A 25,041-nucleotide genomic window follows, 5' to 3' on the forward strand; every position below is an offset into this window, starting at 1 on the left:
CACTATAATATAGTAAATATACATTTTATATTATACATATATACATAATATATAATATTTACATATGTATAATACTATATATGTAAATTTTTAATATACTTATATATATATATATATATATTATTTGTTCAAGTTGAATGTTGTACTTGGCACTCCAAAATTGAATTTTGTATTTGTATAAAGAGCTTAGAGTAAAAGTATTTTTTTGTTTGTTTGTTTGTTGGTTGGTTTTGTTTTTGCTTTTTTTTATTTTTGTATTTTGGGTTGTTTTGTATTTTGCTTTGTTGTATCATCCCACCAGAAGAATGCTAAAGGCAGAGAACAGCACTGCCTGAGAAGCTTAGTCCAAAGTCTCAGGAGCATTAAGAAGGTGTATTTTAGGAGAAGGCAGCTCTGCTTTGCATTTTAAAGACCCATTCTCACAGTACAGCCTAGGCTGAACTCAAACCATAACCTTGCTGCCACAAAGGCCCCCGAGTATTGAGATTACAGGTTTGCACCCTTATGCCCAGCTAATGCAAAGGCTAGTGAAGTAATAAAATAAAAATCTCTTCAGTGAAGCCTTGAAATCAGGACATCTGAGCAAGCGTTTAGGTATGCATAAGCTCTTTTCTGCATTAACTCCAGTTTGACCATTATTTTGTATAGAATTTGAATGTAGTCTGAGCCCACTACTATATTTAAAGCCGTATTAATTAACTTTATGAAGCATTTTTGATTCTCCTGATTCTTAGTGGATTAATGAACTTACCTGTGTGATTGAGTAAGGTTGGAACATCCTGCTCATGGACACACTATTCACATACACAGCATCCAAGGGAATGAGATTGGATCTGGAACCTGTTGATTTGCCAAACATGTGTTCATCGGACCATACCTGTTTCAGTTTTCTAGATGAGAGGGCATTTTGTAGTAGTCATCTAAAAGAATAACATAAACCTCTGGCCTGTCTGCCTTACTATAACTGGTATAAATTAAATAATTTTCAACAGTTAAATTTTGTGCCAGCCTTCATTGTGTTGTAGATGTGCAGGCAGAAGCAGGTCACTGAGAAATGCTGTTTGGTGTGAGTCATATGTAAGTGATATGGGATGCCATTTTAGTTTTTTTTTTTTTTTTTGTCAACGACTAAGTAAACAACAACAACAACAAATCTGTCAGAAGTCCAAAGGAAGGCACAGTGCACCCAATCAACTAAGGCCAATCCTTTGACTTCTCAAATGTAGGCTTCTTTTCCATCTGTGATATTTATGCTCAGAACACTTTTATCATTACCCTTTTCTACACAGAGTAAGTCTCCCACAAGGTGATAATTATCTTCCTCTTTAAATTGTCCCATGGACCCCTGGTCTGGAGAATCCCTGGCTTCCCAGCTGTGCATGGCTGGATCTGAGGCCATTCTCTGATGCCTTGACTGTAGTCACAAAGTCCACATCTGCTGGAGCACACAGGCACAAAGCTGCCAGGAAGAAGGAATTAGCCCTGGAGTAAGCTCTGAGCTCCTCTGGAAGAGCCTGTGAATGGCTGTCATTTCAGCTTGCTCAGCTTACTCATCAAATGAGGAAAGTATTTGAGTGAGAAAATGAAATCCGTATTTATCCTCATACACTCAGAACTGCCATGGGCAGTATTAAATGGCTTTAATTTTCTCTTCAAATATGCACATGGATATTTTCATCTGAACTTTTCTGTGCTGTTGACAAATTTCAAAACTCGGCTATGTATATTTTTATAGACAAGCTTTGCTTATATTCACATTAAAGCACATTAAAGGGATTAAAATTAAAATGAGCATAGCTGTGGTTGGCAGTACCTACAATGGGAGGCTCATCCACGAGACTCACACATGCCTGGAACAGCTTGCAAACTTCCTCATCCTTCAGTCCCTTCAAGGTCGCTCTCCATCTAGTCTTGACTCTCTGGGACCAATTGAGGCATACTGATGTCATATGCCACTTTCAGCACACCTTGTAAATTCCCTGGCCATTCTCTTATCTGTCTTCCTTCAGCAGAGAAAGGTTTCCTGAGTACAGGATTTTTGTTGTTGTTGTTGTTGTTGTTTTTTGTTCGTTTGTTTGTTTGTTTTGTTTTGTTTTTCATGGCTTTCTCATCTTGTCCATTGTCACTTACGACCAAGCTGATTCTATCTTGGACACATGGTGAGGGTGAAATGACATATTCTCTGATCTGTGCGGCTCAAGAAAAAGAATGCCTGAAACAGCTCACTCAAACAACTTGACACTTCAGCCAACAGTTTCTATTCAACAAATGCTTAGTTGGTATACTGATTCTTAATTTCTCAACTCTCCCAAACACCATAAAAAAACACATCATTATATACTGTATTTTCATATCTAAATATTGCAGACTTGCTAAAATTGTGAGGTATCTACCATTGGAGACTAGAGGTTAGGGTTAGGGTTAGGGTTAGGGTTAGGGTTAGGGTTAGGGTTTAGGTTAGGATTAGAAAGTCTTCATTACCTGGCAAATAACTATACTGGGTATTTAGAACCACAGTCCCATCATGAGCCTTTCTCAGATTGAGCTCTTAAGCACACATACACACACACATAGACACACACACACACAAAAGCCCACATTCTACATTGGCATACCTAATTTAGCAAGAACAGTTAGTCATAGTAGAACTACTACAGTCCGGAGCAAGATTAGAACATTTAAAATCTTCCCCATAACTATGGAGTTTGATGAGCTGAGTCTTTGTTTTTGTTTTCTGGGTGTTGCTGCTGCACCCTGCTGGGTTCCGATTCCTGAATGGTACTTCCATCATGATGTCAGTTGTTCTAAAGTCTGGGAGCCTGTGACATTAATTCTCTCCTTTCTATCTTCTTAAAGCTCCTACTTGTCTTTAGCATACTGAAAAACCCCCAGAGCAGGGCCTCTGCATATTTTAGGTGCAGCCTTCCAACTGAGCTCTCCACATGCAGGCATCTCTTTCAATAACTCACTTTTCACAATGAAAACCTGCTAAAACACGTCTTGATGTTCCACTAGTCTCCAAAGTCCTTCCATTACTCTTCGAATGACCAAAATGTTTAACAAAAGCAGTTTCATCACCATGGGCCTTGAATATCAGGACTCAGATGGTTCTGTTTCTCGTTTTCTCTGGTTTTTCAATGCACAGGATCTCTCTGCTGTCTCCCCTTTGATGGTAACAGTTGCTCTCCACTTTGAGAAGCTGACTACCATCCCCCACAAAGCTCACAGTATTTTTTCTAGATGATCAGAGGTTGAGCTGATTGCATCCTGAGGGTACTGATTGATGGTTCTGTGCCTTGTTGGAGTCATAAAATATTGGTATTATCAGGGTAAGGATGAATTGGAGGAAGCCTGTAAGGCGCAGCTTTCTTATGGCTATTCCCACACCCTTCCATGGTAATAATAACCTTTGTATGTTGTATATCTTCTTTGTTCATTCTTAAGCAATTACATGTTGTTTATTAGTGCTTATGAAAAATAAGTCATGCATAAATAAAAATGTAGCTAAAGGATACAAATCATAAGCATATTTTTCTTTAGCTATAAGTGCATAGAAATAGAAGTCAAAAATAACTAACAATGCTACCTTTTTATCACAGACCAAAGAAGCTTGTGCATTTCCCCTCAGATTTAAAGTGTTTTATTCACAGTATTTCAATGTGGATTCAATTTCAAAACCTAGTTTACTAGTAAAGAAAAATGTCATTGTTCTCCTAAGTTCAGTTGGTTTATTAGAATAATACTTCTGAACTTGATAAATCAAATGATAAAAGACCACAAGAAATATATATGTGACATAAGGAATTTGCCAGGCTCTTTCCATTACTTAAAATATGTTGACTCACAAAGATGAATGGATTCTATAAGTTCAAGTTTCAGAAACCTCTAACGATACCAAGAGAAATTTTGGGCGTAGATTAAAGCAGCTTTTAATGCCAACAGTAGCCAGGTTACTGTCCTAAGCAAAAGGTTCTTGTGAATTAACATAAATAAAAGACTTCTCAGATTACCTAGTATTTCATGGTTGTCTCCCCCTCGGGTGATAACTGGTAGGAATTATATTTTATAAGGAGAACACATTTCATTAAACTAATTGTGCATAGATCAATAAAGATCACTGCATAGTGTCTTATAATTTATATCCTACCACAAATGATTATATAGAGTCCTATTCCATATTTGTTTGAAGTTTATTCCTATGAAATCTTTCAGTGAAAGTTTTAAACCTGAAAATATATTGATTATTGGCATGAAGGAATAGCTCAGTGATTTAAAGTATATATCATGTTACAGAAGATCTAAGCTTGGATCCCAACATTCATGTCAAGTAGCTCACAACCTCCTCTAACTCTAGCTCCAGGAAATGCAATGCCCTTGCCTATACATTGTAGGCACCCATGTTCACATATGCATACACTCATACAGAAGCATGTAACAAAAAAAAACCCTAAATCTACATTTTTTAAAATTTAAATTAACATACATTTTACCTCATTGTGTCAATATCAGAGACAGTTACTTTTTGCCAATTTTACAAACACTTGAGAGAAATCAGCTTATAAAAGAAAAATTGATTTGGACTCATGATTTAGGGGTTGGGGCCCTGGCCAGCTCTTGGACCAATGGTTGGAGGCAAACTATCATGATGGGAGTGTGGCCGAGCAAGGAGCTGCTCACCATGTGGCATCCAGGAAGCATAAAGAAAGACAAGAAGGGGCCAGAGACAAGCATGTCCTTCCTGGCTTTTTCCAAGTAACCTTGTTCCAGCCGGGCCCCATTTCTTGATGTTTGCATTATGTTCTAAAATAGAACTACCAGCTAGGACTCAACCTTCAAACACATCAGCCTGTTCTGAGGGGACTCTTCCTATTCAAATTGTAACATAGAAAGTGGTGATAGCTTGCAGATTGTCAAATGTGAAAAGTGGTAAGTACAACTTAAAATGGAAATGTGAGGTTAATGGCAAACATAAAGAGGAAATGAGGAGTGTAAAAGGATGAACCAGATCCTATAACAAAAGGACCCACTCAAATTTCCAAATGGCAGCAATCCCATGGCTTCTGTGGACCTACACGATTTGTGGGGCTCTTGGGGATTTAGGCATAAAGTTGCAAAGCTACAAAGGAGCTGAAAGATTGGAAAGATCACCTTGAAACTAGATACTGGAAACAGCACAGTGGATTCACAGACACCCATTCCTCCTTCAACCACAAATAGACAGACCTGTGCCCACATGTGCTTTTCTGTGACTTCTGCTGGTTGGGCACTTGCAATAAGAAATACTGGTGAAGGAGTCCAAAAGGAGTCAGGTGACGCTGAGCCTTGGGTTACAGACTTTCTCTCCAGGTCACAGTCTTTGAAATGGTCCTAAACTCATCATCAGTACCTCTCAGCTGTAGCCATTCAGAAGTGTTTATATTGGGACCTAGAAGGAGACAAGTTCATCTGAGTTTGCCACAGCAACCAGAAATGTCCCCAATAGTCAGTTCTAAGCTTTCCCAGGTATGGTCTGCAAAGTGGCCTAGACATTCAACAGGACAGAGAGTGAACTCTCATCTAAGACCTCTGAAGACAGGCACACTGACTTGCTTCTACATAGATATTAAATGCCTTACTAAATTGGCTCTAATCCCTATCAGCTCTGGTCTCAGAGCTCCCATTTACATCATGGAGCCTACCAAGAAACATGTAACTCTGCAGTCCTAAAGACAGTCCTACATACTGTACTGCAGAGGACCCTGGTACATCCCTGTAGCTCAGGAATAGTCTAGTAGAACTCTCAAGACATAGTCTAGTACCAGTATTGTTCCCCTCAGAAACGTACAAAGTGGCCTGCAGGAGTCTCATAGAGGCCAGAAGTAAATTCACCATCGAAACCCATTATGTACCTGTAATAAACCCTCTATCCATTAAGCTCAAAGTGAGCACTTGTGCCATAACCACACTACATGATTAACCTTGGTTACCAAATGATGGGTTTAGGAATCCCATGAGTGATAAGTATCTGAGCTGTTTATGAGTTATTTACTATCAGAGAAGTCTACCAGGGACTGAAATACTCAACCTAAATGTAGTTGTCACTATCCTGTGGACTGGCATCAGGGACTGAATGGGAAATCAAGCTAAGTACCAAGATTGGTTTTCCTGACAATGTGAATAGCAGCTCATAACCTTGTCCTCAAGAACCACAATATATCCTCACTTCTCACTTTTATCAGGGATTTTATTACTAGAATGCAAAAAGTGGCTAACATAATGACCTACTAACAAAGGTCCAAGTACTCAAGACAAGACATAGACTTGGACATCAGCATCATAACATTCCTTTGACTTCATGAAAGGCACGCCAATACTGCAAGCTGTAGCTAAATTGTCAGATGTTCAAAAAATAACTTGAAGAAAAGAGACAAAAGACATCAACAAGATTATCTGTAGACTTGTCAGCAGAGACATGACAAGCACAGTGGGACTCAGCATAATCAGAGTACTAGAAGTACTCAAATAATAGTACACAATGACTGCTGTCAAGAAAGCTAAATTTGGGGAAAAACCCCACCCTTTAGAATAATAAAGACCCCCCCATAATAAAATACTAAGAAACAAATAAAATACTTAGAAAAAATACTAAGTGGAGGGTGTCAGGAATGAAGGGAAGAATGTTAGGAAACAATGTGCAAACATGAACTAATAAAGTTCATGACAGAGGTAAATATTCAGACATTCTCATATTGTAATGATAGCTAGGAAACCATATTTCCCTCTATAATAAAGTTAATGAACACACTCATACGAATGGTTCCCATCTCTAATGAAAACAGAGTCTCCCTCATTCAGCAACCATTAATTGCCAATAGTTCCCTATCCTACACACCAACATACTGACATCTCTAATAAAGTTGGGAGTGCAGAGTGGAGAGATGTGCAGTGAAGTTGGAGGAGAGGGAATGGGCTGTGGATTTGATGAAGACATATTATATATGTATGACCATTCTCAACAATAACAAAATAAACAAATCAAATTGCTCTCTTAACTTAAAAAAAAAACAAATGGATTAATAACAGCTACATTTTTACCCATTAAATTCAGCTTAGCTGACTTCAGAGAAAAAAAAAATCATCAAAAGTGAAGAAAAGCTTTGAGTAATGATGACAGTATAGAAGAAGTCCATGGAGACATAATGTGCTGTATGTAGACCCAACAGAAAACCATCCATGTATCTCAGACAGAACCTGCAAAAAGTCCACAAAGAAACATATGAGGACGCTTTTAGAGCTGCAAAGATGATGTTCACAGCAGCAGATCAGTAGGTTCAGTCCAACAACACTAAATCACTTGGATGTAGCTGATGTCACAATCAAAGCTGATTAAATATCCCTACCCAACTCAAACAGAGCACTCATCAACAAAGACTGCTTCTTTTGTGCTGAAACTCATTTTGAAACTTGAAAGATGAGATGGAGTGATGTCTAATTTCAAACCACAAAGAAATCAATAACAGAAAAATGTCCAGAAAACCACAAAAATAACTACATAAAACATAGATAAAAAAGAAACAAAGAGATGGTCTTAAAATACTTTTGGTAAATTAAAAGTTTAGCTTATCAAAGTGGAATCTGTAGTTTTGAATGGTTAAATAATTAAATCAGAAAAGTCTAAAATCAATAATCTAAATTTCTACCTTAGGAAAACAGAAATGAAGAGAGAAAATTAAACTCCAAATCAGCAGACAAATGAAAAAATAATGAAGTTAAAAGAGAGATTAATGAAACAGAGCCAGGAAGACAATAGAGAAAATAAATTAAAACAAAAAAGCTAGTTCTTTGAAAAATCAATAAAATAGATAAATCTCCAGCTAAGTTAAATAATAAAACCACATAAATCACTGATATATGAAATAAAAGGGGATAGCATTATATATTCCTGGGATATTAAGAGGATGAACATTTAAACTCTTCTGTGCCCACAAATTTTGATTATAATAATGTAAAAAGTTATTTAAAGCATGCATAACTCACCCAAGAAGAAATATACTTATTTCCCATAAAAATGATAAGAACACATCATGAGAAAAAGAACAGTCTTTTTCTATTTAATACTGACTGGGACAACTGGACTTGCAGCATATAAGAACAAATTTATCTCTTATCTCATCATATACAAAGTTCAAACATCAGAAAAGGCTCAAATGTAAGAGGTAAAATGGGAAATCTGGAAGAAACAATAGAGGGAAAGATTCATGATGTTGTCCATGATTTTTAAGATAGGATTCAAAAATCAGAGGAAAATTAAAAACAGGCAAATCATATAAAAACAGGTTTAGCTTTTAGACAGGATCTTGCTGTAGCCTTGGCTGTTCTGAAACTTGCTATGTAAACTAGATTAACCTCAAATTTACAGAGATCTACCTCCCAAGTGCTGGGATTAAAAGTGTTACCACCACATCTAGTAAAGAAAAGCTTTTACACACACACACAAAATTAAAAACAAACAAAATAATTGAGTAGCCATGCTATGGATTGGGAGAAAATATTCAACTACCACAGAATTGATAAGGACTAAAATCCAAAATATGCCAGCACTCAACTTACTAGCAGGGAAAAATACAACCCAATTTTAAACATTAGCAAACATTTCATGAAAGAAGAGATAATAATGGCCAAAAGTTTCACTGAAATGTTGCACAGCATTTCTAATCTTCAAGAAATTTAAATTACATAAAATAGCATCTCACTTCCATTTGAATGGTTATAGTAAAAGAGACAACTAATGAATTGCAGACAATATAGATAAAATGAAACTGATGTCCACTGTGGTAGTGATGTAATTGGTAAGGGACTTTATAAAAAAGGCTATAGAGTTACCTCAAGAAACTGGAAGCAGATTTACCAATGCCATTTATCAGTTCCTGGAGATACCCAAGCTGAAATCGGTATATCAAGGAGATACCTTTACTCCATGTCCATGTTGTCATCACTTGGAACCCATCTGTCTATCAGCAGATAGATGAATAAAGAAAGCGATATCTATTTCTATGCATGATCCCAGCACTAGGGTGGGTGAAGATGGAGAATGGCCATGAGTTCAAGTCATAGCCACACAGGAAAACCATATCTCAAAGAAATGAATGAATGATTAATAAATTAAGATGTGGTATACATCAATGATAGAAAATACCACACAACAAAGAGAGAAATTCTGTCACTTTCAAAACTATGGTCTTACCTGGAGATTATGGTGAGAGAAGTAAGATGGTTAATAGTGACTTGCCAGGAAGTAGAATCAGCTTGAGGAAACTCTCTGGGCATGTCTAGAAGGTAGTTTCTAAGTTAGGTTCATTGAAGATTCACCCTAAGTGTGATTGGTAACATGTCATGGGCTGCATGAAAGAGATGAAGGCTGGCTGAGTCAGCACAGACTTCAGTAACTTCAGTGTACCTGGGTTGGCTAAGGGTGGACACAATGCAACCAGCCACTTCCTGCTCTTACATTCATGCCTTCCTGATGTGGTGTACCATATCCCCCGAACTATAAGAAACACAGATCATTTGTTCCCTTAAGTTGCTTTATTGACACTTTTGCCCCAGCAGGGAGAAAGGTAGTAAATACAGAGGACAATAAAAAGAATTGTGAGACCAATTTCAAGCTAAAGAACTTTGATATGATATAATGTGAACAAAGATTTAGTGATGGGTCTTAAGGACACTAAAGGAACAACACTCAATACTGTAAAAATGAGTATATTCAGTACAATTCATGTAACAGATGGAGAAAAACAGAAGCTTGAGTGACCCATAAAATTGCTGTGCTGATTTATTTTTGTTAACTTGACACACACCTACTTGGAAAGAAGAAATCTTGATTGAGAAATGCTACAGTAAGCCTGGCCTGCATATGAAGAACATGTCCTCAGTAGATGGCTGCTGTGGGAGGGAGACCCCAGCTTACTGGAGGCAATGTCATCCCTTAGGCATGGGCCTAGATGGTGTAAGGAAGCAGTTTGAGCAAGCTTTGGAGAACAAGCTGGTAAGCAGTGTTCTCAGTGGCCTCTGCTTCAGTTCCTGCCTCCAGGTTCATGCCTTAAATTCCTGCCTTGACTTCCCTTCTTGTTGGAATATAACCTGAAATAACCCTTTTCTACCCAGGTTGCTTTTTAGGTAGCTATATCAATAGTAGGTTCTAATCTAGGATTGTCTGAGGGAACAACCAGAGAAGGGTAACAATGTAACACTACAGTTAAAATTAGGTCACAAGAATATCCGGTGTTCATTATTACACTTTTGTGCATTTCTATATCATAAGTAGAGAGACAAGCTGTTCCTTGGTTTCCCTTAACGAGCAAAACACATGGGGCTGAAGCAATGTCTCAGTGGTTAAGAACACAGGTTGTTCCTGAGGAGTCCTGAGATCACTTGTTAGCATTCATATGAAGGCATACACACACACACACACACACACACACACACACACACATTGCACACACACATACATTCACACTCAGACACAAACACATACACACAGAGGCACAGACAGAGGCACACACAAAACACACAGGCGCATATACATGTATGTACACACACAGACACATATACATATACATAGATATATATGTACTAACAGAGAGGCATAAACAGACACACACATATATACTCACACATACACAGATGCTCATATGCACACAGAAGCACATATAACACTCACAGACACATATACAGAGACACACAGAGAAGCACACACAGAGATGTATACACAGACACACAAACATACACACTCACACATAGACACAGACATACATGGACACACACATGTACACAAAGAGACACACATGCACAGACACAGACACATAGATTCACTCACATAGAGATGTACACACAGACACACAGAGACATGCATGAATATACACACTCACACACAGACATGCACAGATGCACACACATGTACACACACTCACACACAGATACATACACACAAATGCACATATACACAGACACATATGCAGACACTCACTCATACACACAGAAGTCATATGTGCAGTCACACACAGACACATACACAAAGACACATGCAGAGAGACACACAGGCACACACACATTCAAACAAAAACACACATGAATAGACATACACAAACAAAGAAACACACAACACACACACACTGATACACATACACAGACACAAACATACACACAGTCACACATAGAGAGGCACATGCATACAAAAACACACAGACATATACACACACACACATAGACTCATACACACACATACATACATACATACATACATACATACATACACATACATATGCACACAGAAGACACACACACAGACACACACACATACACAAACAGCTGAGATTCTCATATTACAAAATAAAAGTAACTATGTCTTTCAAAAAGGCACCAGGCAGTAATATCTGTGTGGGCTTGGGAAACTGCATTGCTCCCTTGTTCTCTTCGTGGAAAGTACAGCTGTGACTCTACAAGCAATCTCTTGCCAACTGCCCAAATATCTTATCTGAATTTTACAGCAGGGCCTCTTTTTCCCTAAAGGTACCTAGGATCTTTTCAACTTAAAATTGTAAAGCCAACAAACACCAAAGAACCAATTTTAAGGCAATTATGTAGCACTGTTTTTACTCAATCAGGTCAACTTGACAAACACTCAGAACTGAAACTGAGCCCCAGCCCTGCTGCTCGCATGGATGGGATGTAAGCCTGGTCCTCACAAACTATTTGTTCAAGGTTGAAAAAAGAACATGATGCAAGAATCCTTTCCCAAGAAAAGCAAATCTAGAAATGGAAAATCAATTGTGACCATGAAATTCAGATGTATATAGTTTTTAATGTGATTTTTAATGTTGAATAACGAAACTTAGACTTCTACATGTGTTCCCATCTTTGGATGTGAGTTCACTCTTGAGGAAAATGATCTCATGAGACCTTCTGTTCTCTCCAGCACTTGTAGAAGGACAAGGTTGCTTCAGGCACAGTATGGAAGAGAGAGGGTCAGGTGTTACAAGGGAGCCATCGTGGCTAAGGGCAGAGTGCACATTTTGAGCACATTTCTCTTGACCCATCAGCCCCCTGTCCTGCGGCCTATGTATGGTTCCTATTCTCCTCTCTGTGCTGTTGCTTTCAGTGTTTTTGCAATCAGTTGAAGTTCAAACATCTTGAAAGAAAAGTTTGGGTTTTCCCCCTGAACCCCCTGTTTTCAATTATTTTTAAATCTGACGCACAAACACTGCTTTTAAAGATATGTGACTGAAGTGCCAAATAAGGATCTTTTGATTTTTTTTTTTTGAAATACATGTGGTTGAAATTTGAGACCTGGCTCCTGCCAAGCTGCAGTTTGGGGAATAGAAAGCTGGCACAAGAAAGGCGCTGTTGTTCAGGGGGTAACATTGGAGAGAACCATCCTGCAGAGCAAAATGTGGATTTTCACAATTTAGCTCCATGCATGCAGGGCAATTCCATCATCTCATGCTAATAATGTGAGGGTTGAAATTCTGGCACTCTCCTTCTTTATTTGAGGTTTTACCTGAAAGTTTCTTGCACAGAGAAGCTAAAGATGAAACTTTTGAAATTATGAATTTTAATAATGAATTCATGACATATCCTGCCATACTCAATAATTCAAACAGTTTCACATTTCTTATATTAACCTACAAGTCGTCTAATGTTGATTTCTCAAATGGAGATATACTATAGGTTAATAGGTTCTTGTGGTATCATTGGACTCAAGGTTTAACAAGGAATGTAACAGCTGATCTGTTTGTTGCAGGCACTACTAATGATGGTATCTAGCAAAGAATATTCCTGACAGCATTGTAAACATCATTGTATTCCCTCACTCAGAATTTTGGCCAATAGCCATGTAAAATTAATGTAAAATCAGCTACAGTAGATGTCCTATCTGAGCAAAATATACCAGGAGCTCTCACCTCAAATGAGAAGATAGGAAAAGTGAAACTAGGTTATCTTGTTAAATATTACCAGGGACAATAACAAAACATACAGAAAATTAATTCACAGAAAAAAATGTCAGAAATAAAGAAAAGTTGTAATTAAAGATTTCCAGAGAGGATTACCAGACAGGTAGATCAAGAAGGTGAAATCAAGACTATGAAGTATTTTGCATTTTTAAAATTATTTTAGTAATCATTGAACATACCAGTTTTCAATAAACGAATGCTAAAGTTTATTTCTGGGATGCTTTTAATACAAAATAAGAGAAATAGAAAGTTGCTACCACAAATTCTTTCATAAATATAGTAGTCCTAGGATTGTTTTCTTATAAAAGTATGTCTAGAAGGAGCTAGGCAGGCTGCTGTCCTGGTAAGCCTTTTGAGGTACAATATTGGCATGAATATAACGGGTGGTAACCAACCACTTCTTATTAGATTTGAATTCCACTCCATGGGAAGAACTGTGTGCCTGGGACAGTAAGTTTGGCCCTGCCTGGGAATCTCACATACCATGGTGATTAAGCTGCTACTATTGGGTTTCCTAATGGATATTGTATCAAACTGCACTGTAAGTTCATGTGTCTATTCTCACAGATTAGTGCAGTTCTCATACCTAATCAAGAAGATAATTTTTTCATTGAAGAGTAGTTGACTCAGAAACTCACACCTGGTCAAAGTGAAAGCAAGAAATATCTGTCTGTGAACTGATCAGCCACACATGGAATGAATATAAATATATATATATGTATAAAACAAGTGCCACAAGTATTCTCACAAGGTTCAGGGAACATTGTAGCAAGGTGATGAGAGATTTTAAGAGTAAGAGGGTGAGAAAAACCTAGGACAAACTGTCTTATGGATATGACAGGATCATGGTGCTCATGAACTCAGGATAGCTATGGTTATTGGCACAAGACCTGCACAAGGCTAAGCCAGTAAGCATTCCAGCATGAGCCTCAGCTCTTAGCAGAGGAGCTGTTGAAAGCTATGACGCTGGGAAAAGGCAAAGTCAGTTTCTTTTAAATGTGTGGCTTCTGTAGGTGGACTGGGCTCCCATGTATAGACTCACATACGTGTAAATATGAAAAGCGTAGCTGAACTCAGTGAGTCTTAAAAAGAAGAACATAGGAACTATTAGAGGGTAGAGAAATCAAGAGTGCAGATAGGAAAAGCTAGAGAGAACAGTGGGGGAAGTATGATAAGGAGATATTGTACATATGTATAAAATTTACAACAAATTAATAGAATTTTTATGTTTAAAAATAACAATTTAAAGCTTCAGAAATATTAAACATAGTAACTAGAGAAAGGCTTGGTAGCTTACGTAATGGTAGATTTCAAATAGACTGATGAAAAGAAATGGTAGAAGCCGAAACCAATACTGATCCACAGACAGACAAACAGACACAAATGCAGAACATGCTACAGGGCTGACATTCGATATCATGTTCTAGTTCATGTACTCCAATTATTAGAAAGCCATCCTCTAGCTATGCTGTTCAACACTTTATGAACACATGTAGCTTTACTCATGACTCTGAAGGGATTGGCATCCTTTCCTTTAACAAGTGAGAGAATTTGAGTGGAAGGATGCTGAAAGGAAGGAAGGCGAGGCTTCATGCCTCAGTCATGTTTTTTGCAGTCCATGGACTTGGTAAGATCGTGTAATCAGAGGTATTTCTCTTCCTAAATTATCAAACTATAGGGAGTAGCTATTATTCACTAAGAGAGACTGTATGCTGTCAAGTTTTATAATTTACTTAATTAGATGGCTTGAGTAATGCACACACTGAGCTATTTGTCATCAAAGTGATCCAGTTCCCTTTCAGATCCTCAACCAATCTTTACATGAGAGCTCTGGTCTGAGTAGCCTGCAAAGCCATTTGAACAAAGCCAGTCACGATTCAGAAGTATTTGATTTTGTGAACTGTGCTCAGGTGACAGCTATTGCTCCTGTTTACTTGTATGCAACACCTTCAATTACACCAGGTTAGAGGCTTTCACACAAGAAATGCAAATGCATGGGTTATTTTATGATGACATCTGGCAATGCCTTTGATACTTAGGGAACTGAACTAGTGTCATTTTATCAGAAATTCCGGAGTTTGTGAGGAAATAGTTATATGCTTTAAATTTGTACACTAGAGGATATGAACCTTAGGGAGTCAAACTAAAAAAAAATCGTTTGGAAAGATGTGACAAGGACTCAGTTGGTCTCTCAAATTCACTAAAATGAATAGAGCTTGTAGGAGAGAACAGCAGAGGTTATGGTGTCTCTGGTAAAGTATGGGATTTGCAAGGTTGGGCTGGAAGTCATCAAGGCATTAAAGAGTCTTCCAAACTGTAGACCAAGCTTAAGAGTAAAGAAACTTAAAGGAAAAAAATAGCAAATTGGACCATAAAAATTAAGATTATTTCCTAGAAAGAAAGAGAAAGATGGAAAAGCAGCAAGAGAGAGGAGCAGGGAAGGAGAAAGAGGGAGAGAGACAGACAGACAGGAAAACAAACTGAGAGAGACACACAGAGAGAAGATCTATCTATAAGAAACAGTTCAAAGAGAGTGTGGACACATAATAAAAAAAGGTCTAGAAATGACACAAAAGAGGCAATGGTGGAAAACACAAGAATTGAGATTGTCCCGAGAGCTAGTGATATGAATCTTAAAAGTTAGAAATAGAAAAATAAGTAGAAAACATCAAATGCCTAACTTGACGATACACATCGTAATCAAAATTGCTCTCGTTAGCTGCATTAAAATCTTTAAATTTTCCTAAAATGAGTGATTGGAAATGACACGTAAGCATGGGCAGATTTCTTACTCATAGAATATGCGCCAGAAGTAAGTCACTGAAGCCTAGGTTGGTATTGGGAAATTACCTGAGAAACCATTCACTAATACTTATAAAATATAACTTAACCTTTCTTCTTACTAGATTTTAATGTTTTTAAAGTTAGTGAGAGCCTTGCAGACACACAGTATGTACTCCTCCAAGGTGATGCTATTAAGCAGACACAGCTCATGCCCCTGATAACAAGCCAAGAGGGACCTCACTGCTTATTCACGACTCTTGCAGCATTCTTTGTTCACTGGTCTTGTTCTTATTGATTGGCTATTGCTCCTCCAATTCATGGTAGGCAGATAATTTGTGATGATTACTTAAACTAAAGAGAAGAAACCAAAGAAGAGAAATGGAAGATGAGGAGGAAGAAGAGTTGGGGGAGATGGAGGAAAGGGAGGAGAAGAAAAGAGGATGAAGGGAGTCAGGAAGAGGAAGGAAAGAAAAGGAGGAGAAGGAGGAGAAAGGAGGGGGAGGAAGTGAGGAAGAGGAGGAGGACAAGGGAGGAGGATAGGAAGAAGGAGAAGGAAGAAGGGAGGAGGGGGAGGAAGTAGAGAAGGGGAACGAGTTTGTTTCTTTACTCTTTGCAAGTTGAGATCCCTGCTTTCAGCTGACCTCTCTTAAACAGTCTTGGTCAATTGGTTTTCAAATGGGCATAAAGATTGATTTCTATCATGGTAACAAAAAAGAAATCATTTAAGTCACACAAATTATAAGTTGATGACTTGATTACGAAGCCTCATTGTTTCAAATTTGAGAGCTTCCGAAATGTTTTTTGAACTACTAACATGAAATGCAAGTCACAGCTAATGGCTCTATTAATCTATTATTATCATTATCTATTAATCTCTCTCTTTCTCTCTTCTTACTTTCTCCCTTTGTCTTTACTAATTTAGAACATTGCAACTATTAGGTACCATTCTGAGTCAATACTGACCTGAACACATAGCTGGCCATGGAGGGACGCCCTTCATAACCAGATCTTGCTGAGTTTAATCAGAATCTGCCTTATGAACATAGACACAGATCCTGTTAGAGATGAAGAGGCTGTCTGTGCATACATACATCAGGGTGTGGGTACACACTGAAGTTCACTGGTCTGGAGATCTTTCTGGTCCTATGTCTAAGACTAGATATAAGCCAGCCCCTGTGTGTTTCTCTTTTAAACTTTGTAGTTAGATACATCATCAAATCTTCTCTCCTCCTCTCTCTCTTCTTGCAAATTGGAAGACTTATAGGATACTGATGTATGTATATCCTGGTCTATTCACCACACACACAAGAATGAATTTTAGCCTGCAGAGTTGGCATTTCTTCTTTTTATGCTTTTTTTTTAAAAACATGATCAAAACAAATGGAAGAAATCACTAAGGTATTAACATCCAACAGTTAAGATGATGATCTGATTAGTGTTCAATAACAGCAGGAGCAGAAGAAGAGGGCTGGTGGTCACTCACAGAAAAAAGCAGGCACCCCCTCTGGATGCTCTCCACCAGAAGATGGGGAAGGAGATGGGGAGGGAATTGCACATAATTTCCAAGAAAAGGAGCTTAACATTTTGTCAACATATAAAGAAAGCCTTTTGAGGACACAAAATAAAGTGTGAGCTTTAAAGAAAACACACTTAGTTACAGGATGAGTAGACTGGTTTTGAACAAGGTTGGATCAAATGGTGAAGACAGTCTTTCAAAGGCGCAGCTTCTGTATGTTTCTGTTTAAGCAGTTTCTGGTCATTCACACTGTCCTTCATACACATGTGAGAGATAACAATCAATATGGGGGTCATCCAGACTGTCCTTCATACACATGGGAGAGATAACAAACAATATGGGGGTCGTTCAGACTGTCTTTCATACACATGGGAGAGATAACAATCAATATGGGGGCCTTGAAGCTTTTAGAAAGGGGGTGCCATATGGAATAAGAAAGAAGAGTTAGGACTAAAGAAAGAAAGGGGAGCAGTCAGGGGCAGTGGGTAGGGCTATGGTAGGGGCAGAGGGGAAAGGGAACTAATGGAGAATAAGGCAGAATGACACAGTTGTCTGAAGATGTCACCATGAAGCCCATTACTGCATGCTGACCTAAAGATTAATTAAAAATAAAAGTCAAAGATAGAACCCATCAGGGCTTTGACTTAATTGTGTTCCCTGGACTATATCTTCCCAGGTTAGCAATCCATGTTCAGACAGAAGGCAACTTTCTCAGCCACATTGCACTCCATGCACTCGCCACTGAGAAAGCCACAACTAGGAGCTACATCCACAAGGAAAGTGAGGACAAGCAAGACAAGACCTAGAGAAATGTAATTATCTCTCCAAGTTCTTCTCCAGGGAACCAAACTATCAGTGATAGGTAACAACTATGAAGGGACGGGGAATATAGCAAGATTGGGGCAGTGTTGGCCCAGTATGTATGACGTCCTGAAGTCACACAAAATCAAGCATAGAAGAATGACATATGTCAGTAGTCCCAGGACTAGATGGAGGTAGGAGGGGAAGGAGGAGAAGCCAAGATCATACTTAGCTACATACTTTAGAGCCAGCCTGGGATAACACAATAGCCTAAGAACAACGATTAATAAGTAGAACAGATGAAGGTCAAATAGAAACAACATAAAGGTTACTACATTCTCTTTCCATATACCCTTTAAAAAACATTTTCTTGATTTAAGTCAGGGATTGGCAGACTCATTCAGGTGATAAATATTTATGGATTTGGGGAGAGGGAGGTGAGGTAAGGGAAACTGACCATTCAGTTAGGACTTGGTTGGAGGTGTCTACATAAACAAACATTAAAGTTCTAACTACCAGATCTACCAGGTTAGACCTTATTTGGAAATAGGGTCATTGCCAGTGTAATTAGTGAGGATGAGACAGACTGCGGTGGGGTAGGGTGAAACTTTACTCTCACTGGATTCTTCACAAAAAGATGCTATGAAGGCAGAGCAACTGCACCATGTGGTGCTACAACAATGGATACTTCCATGAGGGTCAGGATGCCAAAGACTGACACCAACAAGCCAGGGGAGAAGCATGACCCACATTTTTACCATCCTCCAAAAAGAGCTATTGCTCCCCTCTGCCTCCCTCTCTGTAAACCACACAAAGTATTTTACAAAAACATAGAAAAAATATATTATTTTGTGTGTGTGTATGTGTATACATATACATTTTGCACACATAGTTTGAAGAATGTTATATCCCTTGAGGAGACTATGTTTGCCCTAGAAGCCATGTACTACCCAACTAAAACCCAATTACCTGGCAAATTGCCAGTTATTGGTCAGGGCATTCAAAAAGACTCCTGAAATGATATAGGCTAATTGCCTGTCATTGCCCTTGGTTTTCTCCCAGATCTTGTCGATAGAATCCTGTGGCTGAAGACACCACACAATTTACACATAGGACTTGGATGAACTGAGCTAGAATTGACCTGGAAACCTCTTCCCTTTGGCCTGGCTCTCACAATATCTGACAGTATATACAAGCTGGAACAGAGAAAAGCAATCAACATTTCTCTCCCGCCATAAGGTCTAGGATCATAGCAACAACCAGGTACAGTAGTGGCACTTACATCTTGGGGATAGCCAACAGCTATGTACTTAAGATTGGCTCATTATTAGAAGGGACTCTGTGCCTGGTATTATAGACTTAGCCAGCAACCCATGACTTGTGACATCATGAACCCTAGAGAAGAACATAGTACTGCCACTTTCCTAAACCAGTATACTTTCAAACTGCATTGTAAATACTGACCTTTATACCCACAGATAGTGTAGCTCTCACCCCTCATCAAATAAGCTTCTTTTTGCAACAGATGAAGCCTATTAAAAAAATCCACAACTAGTCAAAATACAGATAACAATTGACTGTGAGGTGCCCAGCATTACCCGATGAATCCACAATATAACTCATATACCTAAGGTTCAGGAAAAATGTGCAAAACAGAAGGCAGAAAAAGACTGTGAGTGTCAAGAGAAAAGGACATCTGCTGTGAGATTGGGACTTTTCTGCACAACAAAGAAGCTGCTCCCTGCAAAATCTCAGTAATATTGTTTCCCAAATTACAGAGACTTGTAAGATGACAACACCAGTTGACACACCAATGTAGATGGGGAAATTTTACAAGGTTCCATCCATAGATGAAGAACTGAAGGCAACCACTATCTACAGAGAGAGGGAAAATCAGTCCCCTGGTAAGCTCTACCACCCAAAGTTGTCACTGCTAAACAAAATGCATATGAGCAACAGTAAACCAACTATATCAATACTATCAGTAATTAAAGAAGAGGTCATGAATTTGAAAGGGAATATGTGGGACGCAAGAAGAGTTGGAGAAGGTAGAGGAAGTGGTGGAAATGATGTCAACACTGGATTCACGTATGAAATTCTGAACTATATTAGTATGATTTTTAGAACAAGTACAGCGCCCACCACACCAGCCTATTGGAAGGAGGATGCAGTTCAGTCCAGGATTCTCAGTGAATTTCTCACAAGGTAGACAGTATGCTTCTTCCAGTGTGTGAATACAGGAACTTACTTGGTAGGCTTACCATGTTAATGAACACATGCCATATCTGTTGCCCCAGCTTCTGCCGCTGGACACAACAGCAGTGCACGGCTTCCTTTCCTTTTCACTCTTCTTGGTTTCATGAATGCTTCTGTTCTCACTGTAGAAGGTAATTCCCCCAAATGTTGAACATTTTTCCCCTTAAGTGGAAACTTTCTCATTTTACTTAAAAGGAACAGGTTGTAGCTCCTCCTTGCTGTACAGGACTTGTCATCATCCAGTATCATTCTCTTTACATTCTTGATCTATTAGTGAATGAAGACAGGACTGCTTCAGAGCAAGAGCCAGGGATGTGCTGGACAAAGGAGATGCCTCGCCTATCAGGTGAGAGGTCAGAAGACACCACTGGAATTCCACCTCACAGCTTGGAGAGGAAGGTGTTCAGAACTTGTAAATTGTGTATATTTGGACCTTTTTATTTGGTATTATCAGACCACAGGCAACCATGCTTGACTGAAATGACAGAGAAGAAAGGTACAGAGAATAAAGAAACTGATCTCCTGTCAAATGGTCAACTTCAGGGTTCTTTATAGCCCACAAGGCACTGATTGCTGGAATTATTAAACAGGGTGAGCATTTGAAGCAGTTTTTACTTTGTTTAGTGATCAACTGCTTTGATAAACATAAAAGATATTTATAATAGCTGTGAGCAATAATAAATTAGAGGAGAAATCAATATTGGAAAGACTGAAAGTTTTAACAATGAATCTGAAAAATATGGCTATAGATAACAAGCAAGTTGTAATCAAGAGGAATAGCACAGCAAACTCATGGTGGCTGTAGAAACTTGAACAACATACCATTTTCTTCAGTAGCCATATTTAATGTAAAGTGTTTTTCTCAAAACAGGCTGGTTCTCAAATCATATTAGCCTTTTTTTCAGACATCATGAGATGCTGAATATAATATTTTTGTCAAAATCATGTACCTTATTCTTTATTAACTACATGTTAGTTTCTCAAGATGAACCAGGGGATTATTTTCTCTAAGGAAAACAAGGTTACAAACTTATTTTAAATCAAAGATATCAACAATTTTAATGTCTTTACTATCACAGACTCATAACGGTGAAATGGTCCCAATGGCCACATGGTCTTAGGAATAACAGTCTAGCTAGAGAAATCTAGTCTAGCTAAAGCTGGAGAATGCAGGCCTTGGGCCTTATAGCTTGGCCTCACCTCCTGGCTTGCTTCTGTGTCATGATGAGTTGGGCTGTGGGGAGTAGCAGCTATACACTTCCTCTGCTGTGAAACCCATTGAGCCTTCCCCATCATGATGGACTGACTGTTCTCCCACTATGCACCTGGATAAACCCTTCTTTTAAGTTGCTTCCTTCTTTATTCCAACCATTAGAAAAGTCATGGAGAAAAGGCAAGAATCCGATTCTTGACTAGGCTTGCTGCCAATGATGTGTGTGCAAGGACACTCATTCCAGACAATTCCTCCTAACACTGATACCTAAAGATGGTAAATTCAATAATAATATGTTAATCTTGATTGTGGGACATAAACAAAAAGATGATCTATATGATTCTTATTCTACCACGTCTGTAGGGGAATAACATCTAGAGACAGACTACAGAGTACTTAAGTGGTGAAACACTGATTCATTGAGCAAACTGAACTGAGGCGGATTTAGGAAAATGAAAAGTTTTTAAGCTAGGAGGAGGTAGACATTCATCATAATGAAATATATTCAATCTTATTGTAATCTTCACTTAAAAATGCTGGAAATTCTGTTATTTGTATTTTACTACAACTTGTAAGTATCTCTGGGCCCAGACATAAAAGGAAGTTAGACATGATTTAGGAGATGGTGGACACTAAATGAAAGAACACTTGACCTGTTAACTTTACAAATATTCTTTAAGCCTGCAGGCTGAATCCCACAAAATAGATGTCTGTGGCGTCAATACCACACACACTTCCAGGGGTTCTAGTTAATCAAATAACTAACGATTCTTCACAGAATGTTTGCTCTTTGGAGATATTCATGAAATCCGATGAAGCCATAGCATCTGAAGTTTATAAGGTATAACTTATAAACTTATAATTTTATGCATTCATAAGACAATTTATAAGTTTAAGTATTTCACTATCTTAGCAAAAAAAAAAAGTCTTAATTTTACATTAAAAGCAAAATTATAGCCAAAAGTTGAGGGGAGATATATGGAAACATCACAGTGAACTTTTCCCAACATGTAATGTAACACATTTATATTTATAGAACAATAATGTCTAACAGCACAAAGACTGTGACCACCCCAGACACACACATCCCACAACTCCGAGCTGTGTGTGTCCAGAAGAGAAACAAAACAAAATTTATAGCTTTTGCTTTAGTATCTCCTGGTGAGTCATAGCCATATATTTCAACACCAGGACACTTCTTCATTTTCCAGGTGACTCTTTAAAGCTGTTACTACAGATCTTGAGATATCATTCATGATTACCTTAAACCCCTAAGACCCATTCATTAACCAAATGGTATCAAATATTTCAAACCCATTCAGTTTCCTCCCTCCTATGAGTTGGTAAAAATGCAAATACACAGAGCCATCTTAAATGAAGAACTGAGTCAACAGAACACTTGTAGCAGGTGTGTGTTCTAACTGCACTGCCTGTGCTGTTGAGGTGACTCACTCTATGAGACATTCTTCACTATCCATTATAAAGAATTGCTTTTCTACAGGGAATCTATTTATTTTTTTCTGTCACTTCCTCCCCTCCACTCCAAGCCACCCACTGCATGAACACTGCTTTAAGTCATTCTTGAACACGATTATAAGTGTGTTTCATACATATGTGATGTATTGAGTAACTGAATGAAACCCATCTGGGAGATTTAAAGTGGACACTGAAATGACTCATCAGGCAGCTGCAGCGAATTCACAGAAGAGAGTGGCAGGGAAATCCACCATAAAGATGCTAGCATCATCCACACCATTTCCAGAAGATGGGAAGGGCCACATGACTATGGAACAGTAAGTGTCCCTTTGAAACATATATGTTATAAAAAGTAGAAAAAGATAAAACTTTTTAAAAAAAAATCAGTGCATTAGAGACTGTTATAATTAGAAATAATTAGAATACAAAATGCAGCAGCATTTTAGGGGATTCACCAAGTGACAGATATGTTATATTTTGTTTCTCAGCCACAAAATTGAGGAGGAGCTTGAACCAGCAGGGAGCTCATGATTGCCAGAGGGAAATCTTGGGTTCTGGTATTAGTTGCCTTGTGCGTGGCTGATTGGAACACAAAGGAAAATAATGTTGTAAGTTGTGTGAAGTCGTTGTGTAAGTGTTGCTGGTATTCAATGATATAAATTGATGAAAACAAGATTACTTGAAATTATAATGTGAAAAAGATCGATCATTGTCAGGCCTATCAAATACTTAATGGTTCTAAACTGCAAGTTATTCTGAGAACAAGATAGGATAATAATGTATAAACCATAATATTAAAATTGTTAAATGTATGATGAAATATATAAGCACATGCACCATCTGAAAAAATTATACAAGTTAACTGATATTAATAAATAAAGGGTGATGTTCCAGAAGACTCTTTGTTGGCCCATGACTATGTTAGTGAACCTGAAAACAATCAAAAGAGCAACTGGACATTCCAATCTTCAGTGGGGGTTGGGGGCTTGCTAATAGTAAGCAGCTAGCAGAAGACACGTGGAAGAACACATACAATATGTTAACCTAAGACAAAAAAAATTCATCAAAAAACAACCTAAAGGCATTTAGAAAATAAAGATAATAGTAATGATGTCAGAAACAGCAGAGTGCATTTAGGGAGCCAGGGAGCCTTCATGGCTTTACCATTTTAGAACCCTACCTTCTTCAGAACCTTTTATGCATCCTCCCTCCTATGTCACTTCCTATTCTCAGTCCACTGTGTGCACATGTCCTATGTCACTTCCTATTCTTGGTCCTCTGTGAGCACATTTCCTCCTATGTCACTTCCTATTCTCGGTCCTCTGTGTGCACACTTCCTCCTATGTCGCTTTCTATTCTCGGTCCTCTGTGTGCACACTTCCTCCTATGTCACTTCCTATTCTGGATCCTCTGGGTATATACTCCCTCTTACCACGTTGCATCCAATATCCTTTATCCAATAAAAACTGCTTCGCAGAAGTGTCTATTCTACATCTCTTAAGTATACATGTCTAGTCTTGATGCTCTCACAGTGAGACATCATTTCACACTTTCCTGTTTAGCTCTCAATACTAACACTCCTAAAACTTCAATGATGGTGCAGAGTGAGCTGTATGCAGCCATGCAGTTACCAAGTGTTCCCTGAATGTTGTAACCATGTTTTTCTAATGTTCAAGTCTAATGTGTCTGCTTTCTGGTGCACATTTGTTTCAATTCCATGTTAACTTCAGAAATCTTGAGTTCAATATTTTCTTGCTTTCTGTAGAAAGCTTGTTTCAGCTAACAAAGTGCTTCTACTTGCTTTCTCTGTCTCTAAGTATCAAACATCAGCCATGTGCTATACAAGCAACCAGAACACAGAAGACTCTGGAGTGTAGGATGGAGGGTCTAGGACAGTGGTTCTCACCTTCCTAATGCTGCGACCCTTTAATAGAGTTCCTCATGTTGTGGTGACCCCCCAACCATAATGTTATTTTCATTGCTACATCATAACTGTAAATTTGCTA

This window comes from Mastomys coucha, unplaced genomic scaffold (genome assembly GCF_008632895.1).
Source record: "Mastomys coucha isolate ucsf_1 unplaced genomic scaffold, UCSF_Mcou_1 pScaffold17, whole genome shotgun sequence".
NCBI classification, from domain to species: Eukaryota; Metazoa; Chordata; class Mammalia; order Rodentia; family Muridae; genus Mastomys; species Mastomys coucha.